At 34.5% G+C, this 8,609-nt stretch overlaps 1 pseudogene; it reads left to right on the forward strand.

Moving 5' to 3' along the window:
• Positions 1-770: 770 nt before the first annotated feature.
• Positions 771-1,247, forward strand: LOC102242239 (annotated as a pseudogene).
• Positions 1,248-8,609: the final 7,362 nt, after the last annotated feature.

Raw genomic sequence — 8,609 nt, forward strand, 5'->3', positions numbered from 1 at the left:
GTAGTACTTGACCCCAAACCAGGCAAACATTGTCTAGCCAGCAACTATAAAAATTTCTTTCTTAAGAAATACATTGTATATATCTCAACTGTACTCAGAGATTGGAAGGTTCTAGAGCCGAAAGGCTACGTAGACTCTGAGTCAACATGTATCTGGTACATTTAGAAAAGTAAAAGAAGTCCATTTTCACATAAAGAAAATGGAGAAGAGACTGGAGTTCTAGAAAGAGTGAGAGATACATAGAAAGGCTATCTGATTTGGTAACCAATAGTTTAACAAATTTCTACCTACATATACTTTGTAACTGAAGTCTCCATCTTACATCAAATGCATTCCCCCTTGTTGGGGCCAGCCAAAATGGGCTTCTATCTTTTGCACCCAAAAAGACTTTGGTTAGAGGGCTTCATTATTATTGGAATTCTTACACATAATCTCCACATTTTCAGAAGGCCCTGATGGACAGAGGAGATAGCTAAAAAGAATAACTCCAAGGAAAGAGCAGACGGAATTAGAGAAGATACTAATGATAAACTTTGCCAACATTCAAATTAACATGGGAATTCTGCCTTTATAATCTGAAATGTCTGTGCCTGTGCATATGCACATTTGTATATAAAAAAGTATAGAATTTCATACATTCATCATGTGATTAAAAGAACTTTAGTTTTGGGATTTATTATTTTTTATATTTTAAGAAATTTTTGTTGAGTTTATTGGGGTAACATTTGTTAATAAAATTATATAGGGGCAGCCATCATAGAAGCATCAAAATGAAGTTAAATCCCTTTGTGACTTCTGACCAGAGCAAGAACCATAAAAGGCATTTCAATGCACCTTCCCACATTCGCAGGAAGATTATGTCTTCTCTTTCCAAAGAGCTGAGACAGAAGTACAATGTTCAACCCATGCCCATCCGAAAGGATAATGAAGTTCAGGTTGTTTGAGGACATTACAAAGGACAGCAAATTGGCAAAATAGTCCAGGGTTACAGGAAGAAATATGTCATCTACATTGACATATGGGAGAAAGCTAATGGTACAACTGTTCATGTGGGCATTCACCCTAGCAAGGTGGTTATCACTAGACTAAAGCTGGACAAAATCCGCAAAAAGGTCCTTGAACATAAAGCCAAATCTCGCCAAGTTGGAAAGGAAAAGGGCAAATCCAAGGAAGAAACAATTGAGAAGATGCAGGAATAAAGTAATATTATATACAACTTTCATTAAAAACTTAAAATGAAAAAAAAATATGATATAGGTTTCAGGTGTGCAATTCTATAATACATTGTCTGTATATTGTATTGTGTGTTTACGACCCCAAGTCAGTCTCCTTCCATCACAATAATTTTTGATAGGCTTAGAGTTAACTTCACTCATAGTTTATAATTATTCAAAATCATTTAATATATATGTTCCTTTTATCTTTAGTTCTTCTTCTTCAAATTAATAATGATTATTCTCTATTGTATGCAAGGGGAAAGCTAGAGTATATATTTCTTTATGCAATAAAATGATTTTTATCTGAGTTATCAAAAAAGTTAAATAGGTAAAGTTAATAAAAGGACAATTTCATTATTTTCATGATTAAAAGGAGAAAATTGGATAATTTTTCTAGGAGAAAAAAAGTCCAAAGGGAAAATATGCTGTCTTAAGAAAAATCCCATCAAAGTTTATTGGCTACAACATGAAAAATCTCAAATAAGAAAGAATAAACAGAAATTCTAGTTGAAAAGTAGGCATTTCCAAATTTGTTATAAAGGTCCAAAGACTGCCATTTACTTATCTTGATACCTATTGTTATTCTTTTTTTTTTCATTTTTCAGGCTTTGTACTCTTTATACCCTTGGATAGCTTAGTCAGTGGTATATATATTTAGATGGTTTATTAAAAATATTAGGTCTTATAATTATACTAGAGGCCCGGTGCACAGATTCGTGCACTGGTGGGGTCCCTCAGTCTGGCCTGTACCCTCTTGCAATCTGGGACCCCTCAGGGAATGTTGGTCTGCTGGCTTCAGCCCGATCCCTGTAGGCCAGGGATCCGTGCACCAGGCCTCTGGTATGCATATAAGATCTTTGGTTAATCTCTTCCCACACTATTCCCTTCCCCCTTCCCTCTGGGATTCATCAGTCTGTTCCATGTTTCCATGTCTGTGCGTTAAGCGTCTGCCCTCTGGTGGTCAGTGCGCATCATAACTACTGGTTGAACAATTGGCCGGTTGCTTAGGCTTTTATACATATAGATATCAGTTTTTTTCTGTTTTCTTGTTTTAAATTGAAGTAAAATTGGCATATAACATGTTAATATCAGTGTACAACACAATAATTCTATACTTGTACACATCACAGAGTGATCACCACAATAAGTTTAGTTATCAGTCAAAGTACAACTGATCCCCTTCACCCATTTTACCTGCCTCTCAACCCCAATTTCCTTTGGTAAACACCAACCTATTCTCTGTATCTATGAGTTTGGTGTTATTTGGTTTGTTCAGTTTTGTTTGTTTTTTTAGATTCTACATATAAGTAAAATTAAAGGGTATTTGTCTTTCTCTCTCTGACTTACCTCACTTAGCATAATAACCTCAAGGTCCATCCATGTTGTCACAAATGGTAAGATTGCATTCTTGTTATGGCTGAGTAGTATTCCTATCTATGTATATAAAAGCCAAGCAATCTGAACGGCGGAACGACTGGAACAAACAGTCACTATGATGCGCACTGTGGCAGCCAACTGGCCCGATGGGGGCCCCAATTGCCCCCCCCAACCCCCTGAGGCCCCTCCCCATGTAGCCCCGCTCTCAATTGCCTCCTCTTGGGGGCCCCTCGCCCCTGCCATCCCCACCTGTGCACAGATTCATGCACCAGGCCTCTAGTGTATATATATGATATCTTCTTTATCATTCATCCATCAATGGATATTTTGTTAGCTATTGTAAATAATGCTGCAATAAACAGGGTTGCATATATCTTTCTAAATTAGTGTTTTCATTTTCTTTGCATAAATACCCACAAGTGGAATACCTGGATCATATGGTAATTCTGTTTTTAAATTTTGAAGAAACTTCTTACTATTTTACATAATGGCTATACCAATTTATATTCCTACCAGTTGTGTACAAAGATTGCCTCTTCTACACATCCTTGTCAACACTTGTTACTTCTTGTCCTTTTATTAATAGCCATTCTAACAGGTGAGAGGAGTATTTCCCTAATAATGAGTAATGCAGAACATCTTTTTATGTGCGTGCTAGCCATCTATATGTCTTCTTTGAAAAATGTCTATTTAAATCCTCTACCCATTTTGTAATTGTGTTGTTGTTTGTTGTTATTGAGTTGTTTAGTTTCTTTATATATTTTAGATATTAATCTCTTAATGGCTATATGATTTGAAAATATTTTCTGCCATTCATAAGGGTGCATTTTAATTCTCTTTATTTTCTTGGCTAGTGTGATGTACTCCCACTTATTTATTTTTGCTTTTAGAATCAGACCCAAAAATTCAACGCCAAGACTGATAACAGGGAGCTTACTATCTATGTTTTCCTCTGGAAGTTTTGCGGTTTCAGGTCTTAAATTCAAGTCTGCGATGCATGAGTTTTGTTTTTTGTTTGTTTGTTTTTATTGTGTATTTTTTCCTGGGCTCTCTATTCTGATCCATTGATCCATGTGTCTTTTTTATGCCAACACCATGAAGTTTTTATTATTATAGCTTTTTAGTATATTTTCAAATCAGGGAGCATGATACCTCCATCTCTGTTCTTCCTTCTCAAGATTGTTTTGGCTATTCAGGGTCATATGTGATTATTTTTAGTTATTTGTTCTAATTCTGTGAACACTGTCTTTGGAATTTTGATATGGATTGAATTAAATTTGTAGATTGCTTTGGGTAGTATGAATATTTTAACAATATTAAATCTTGCAATACATGAGCATGAAATATCTTTCCAACTTTTTTGTGTCTTCTTCAATTTCTTTCAACAATATCTTATACTTTTCAGTATAGAAATCTAACCTGCTTGATTAAATTTTTCTAAGGTTTTTTATTCTTTTTGATGCAACTATAAATTGAATTGTTTTCTTATTTTCTCTTTCTGATAAGTTTGGGATTAGTGTATAAAAATGCAACAGATTTCTGTATATTGATTTTTTATTCTGCAACTTTACTAAATTCATTTATGAGTTCTAACACTTTTGGTGGGGTCTTAAGATCCCATTGACACTGGGGGACAGAGGAATGATGGGAGCGGGCTAGAAGAGGTTAATGGGGGGGGGAAGTATCTATGTAATACTTTCAACAATAAAGACTTTTAAAAAAAGATCCCATTGAGAGTATGACATTAGAAATGTTGTTTAACCTACTGCGTGCCAGTATCATCATTTGTAAACTGAGAATAATAACATAACCTATCTCAGATAAATATGGTGAGAATTAAATGAGAAAATTATCTGCATTAGGAAAACATACAATTCATAAAATAATATTATATATTTTTTATGTTTGTTTTTAAGGCAGTCGAAATTATCTGTTAAAACACACAGCAGGAAATATTTTAGGTTTCATTAATACATCTAAATTTGTAATACCTTTCTGGCTAATTAAAGGTCAGAAAAGGTTAATAAGATATTCAATCTTAAGGTATTCCTAATAGATTTTGCTGTATGATAATAAATGGTATTTAGTGGGATTATGGGGGCAATCTTTTTTCCTGGGTAACAGAACCACAGAAGTAGCAGAGAATTATTTATCATCTGAATGTTAATATTCACATTCACTCTTAAAATAATTGTTTTTCTGGTGAAACTTCTTGGGAAAATATTTCAAAGAGAAAACATGTTTAATCTTCACCAAACAATTCCATCTTTATGATAATTTTCTGTCTGTATGCCTCAATTGGAGATGAAAAAGCTACTTGAATCAGTTGGTAAATTTCAACAAGCATTTCTTTGGTAGAAAACAAAATGAGCATGACAATAAACTTGACTTCTTGAGCTTTCAGTTTGAAATGTATTTACAAATGGCAATTTTTAAAACTGTTGTTGGAAAAAATATATTAGCTTTATTTTAACCTTTCCTATAAAAGTCCTCAGCTTAAAAATGAAGTAGAAATAATTCATTTTATTAGAAGTCTCAAGAAAGTGACTTTAGTTACCTCAAGGCTATTGCTTACCTCCTGAAAATTGAATAAATGAAAATTTCAAATATGACATTTATAAATTTATCAGTAGTTCTCAATCTGTTACCCATTCTTGACCATTAATAAAACCCTTTAGTTAGTCTACTAAAATAAATACTAAATAGCATTAATAAATGTCACTTATAAGAACCATGTACAATTGCATTTAAACCCTGATCCCAATAACATTGACAGAACCCCAGCCTAAAGCACAATCCTATTTGCAACTGATTTATTGTATATAAAAGCCGATAAAGCAGAATTTTACAGTAAATAATATTGCTGGTTTCAGCTGGAGGCTCACTGACTAACTTACTAATGAGTGACATCTCCATTTCTAATCATCTGTTTGATAACTGAAATGCTTGCCTTACCTCCTGAGCCCGAAACTCTATCAATAGGCACAATCTCATTTAGCATGTTCCTTGCTACTATTATTAATTAGAGGAACTACCATTTCTTAGGGGAATAACTAGCAAGCAGCAGGCATTCTTCACTGAAAATGTAATGTGGTATTAAAGCCCTTAGGATGAAAACAATTAGTAAAGCCCTTAGGATGTAACTTCCCCCCAAAGTGGTAACCTAAATGAATTTTCAACAAAAAGAGTAAGATGCTGTTTCCACTGGCAAGACGCTGGAATAAAATAAAACTCATAGTTTATTTATCTATACTTTTTATATCTAAGGATAAATTCAGAGAAGCAAAAAGATAAAACCACAGATGGCCTAGATGCTAAGTAGAAAATTCCACTGAGATTTGGATTATGCCTTTGCATTTTGCCTTCATCAAAAATATCAGAGGCTCCTCCAGTGAGGAGCAGGCCATTAAAAACTTTGATGCATGGCCTCCATTAAAATGGGATTAGTGTCTATTTGAGAAAAATTCATAGAATTGCAGGAGTGGAGCAGACGGCAAGGAAGAGAAGCAATCCAATATTTAATCTCATGCAACTATGAAGATGACATCAGAAAACATGCATAGAGATGATACAGAATTACTTTCCCAGTAGATGAACCTCATGACCACAGCTACTCTGACATATAAAGGAATCTTTGATTCAGAAACTTTAGACTTCTGATAATGGGCCTTCAAAGTATCAGCATGAATTAAACACGGAAGGGTCACACAACTGAATACTGCAAGGGAAAGCTGAAAAGGTTTATTTTCATACATGTGCAGCTAAAATAAAACACATTAGAAAATAATTTTAGGGACAAAGATAGTAGCCTTAGAGAGGAACAACAAAAATGTGATGAAATAAATGATTGGTAAATGCACTTTCTCAATAGATTTTCTAAGTATAAGAAATAGAAAAAACAGCTCCAGAGACAGCACCTTAATCAGTATTCAGTGAATATGTGCGGTTTACTGTTAAAAAAGAAACAAAGAGCCCAAAATGGAATCACCAGGCCTCCCTTCAGCAAACCAAGCCCTAACACCTAACCTGATTCCAGTTTCAGCTTCTCCCAGGAAGGTCGTTTTAACTGGCCAATCTGGACTTTTCTGGTCAGCATCAGTGAGGTAGTCTGCCTAATAGGCCCTATTAAATCCCCCCAAATGATGACCTTTCCAGAAATAACCCATTTATTTCATTTATGACTTCCTTGTCCCAGCCCCTCTATGCCTTTAAAAACTTTTTTTTTTTTTTTAGAAAAAAAAAATAGGTTGTTTTCTGAAATATGGAAATAAAGATGTTCAAAGGTGGGGAAATAAACTATATTATGGAAGTGAGTAAGGCTCCTGACTGAGCTCTCCCATGGGAAAAGAAAAAGCTCAGGATTTCCCCCATGGGAAAGCACTGGACTTGCAGTAACTTATGGACTTGAGAACTTTATTACCCAGTGGAGGAATCAGAAAGCCTGTAGCTTCTGTCTGCCTCCCTGATCTCCTCCTGTATTGGAAAAATTGAGGTGTGCTGCTATGAATTGTTTGGGTTACTGGACAACAGTCTCAGTCGGTGGATTATTTTTATGATTAAGTTAAAGAAGAGCTATGGGCATGGTCTCTTTTCAAATATACTTTCTTTCTAAAAGCTAATTGAATGAGAACAACTCTGGAGTTTTCTACCTTCAGGAAATCCTTCTCAATTCTTTTAACTCAAAGTAGATAAGTGTGGCCTCATCTATCAGATTATTAGACCTGAAAAATCCAGGAAAATAAGAACAATGTTCGAACTGGAGGAAATGAGCAAACAATGTGGATTATTTAGTATAAATTAGTTTATAGGTTATTTCATTGGAATAAATAATTAATAGATATAAGTAATTTCAGAGAGGAAATTGGTACTAAGAAAGACTTTGAATCCTACTGGGACAGAAAATTTCAATTATGGCCATAAATTTACTCTAGAGTGATGCCAACTACAAATGTAGAGAACTTATTACAAGTAAAAGTGGTATTCCCAAACATGGCCCCCAATTAATTCAATGCTAAAGTGTCAGGAATTTAGAGGGGAAAAGAAGAAAAATGGAGGTTTTATGTAAAATAAGAATAGTAAAAGACAGAGTTCTCAGGAAGTTTAATGATTGGCAGAGCCACTATAGCAAACTTTAAAATTTTTTAAAAATTAGAGTTTTATTTGCCACTTATGAAAAGGGGATAACTTGTATTAAACATGGATTTCCCCCCTTCTAGGATATGAGAGTGAGTTTTTGCAACTAAACTCGTGATGAGAGATTAACACCATGTGAGTTTAAGTTCACAGGTCCTATGCTTTGGAAAACTGGCATAGATTGAACCAAACCTTGACAAAGCTGTTCCTGTTGTTTGTTCTACCTTATTTCCCTCTATATTTCATTTTCTTCCAGATAAATCTCTGTTCTGATCTATGGTTCATAGCAATAATGTTGCCCAAGATTAAATGTTCGTCATATTATGAGATGAATGCTTTTGTTAGAGAAACACTACTCTGTTAGGAAACTGGTATTGAGATTGGTGGTTTTTGGAGCAAGAGTAATTGGTGCTACAAGTCTTATGTACCCTATTTATCCTCTGGGGAAAAACAAGACAGAAGAGATGTTAGAATTGAGTGAATCCAATTTGAAAAGTGTTTGATGGTGCTAAAGGAACTTTAACTCATGGGACAACAGCTCAGGCCACAGCTAGTAAAGAATCAGAAATCCAACCAGCCACTGATGTCTAGAATCATGTCAACTAAGAATAGATAGAGAAAGGGTGTTGGTTTTGTGCTTATTTTGAGATATTCATTTTCCTGTTCTAACAAAAGGATAGAAGATTCTTTACATTATGACTTCAATTTCTTTCTTTCTTTTTCTTTTAATCACAAGTAATTGCATTTACTTATTTTTTACTTGTCTCACTTTTAAGATGTTCAGGGACAAAGTCAGGTTACAATGAGGAAAGTTGTATTATGAATGTAACATATATATGTGTGTGTGTGTGTGTGTGTGTGTGTGTGTGTGTGTGCAAAGAT

The sequence above is a fragment of the Myotis brandtii genome, unplaced genomic scaffold (assembly GCF_000412655.1).
Source record: "Myotis brandtii unplaced genomic scaffold, ASM41265v1 scaffold196, whole genome shotgun sequence".
Lineage (NCBI taxonomy): Eukaryota > Metazoa > Chordata > Mammalia > Chiroptera > Vespertilionidae > Myotis > Myotis brandtii.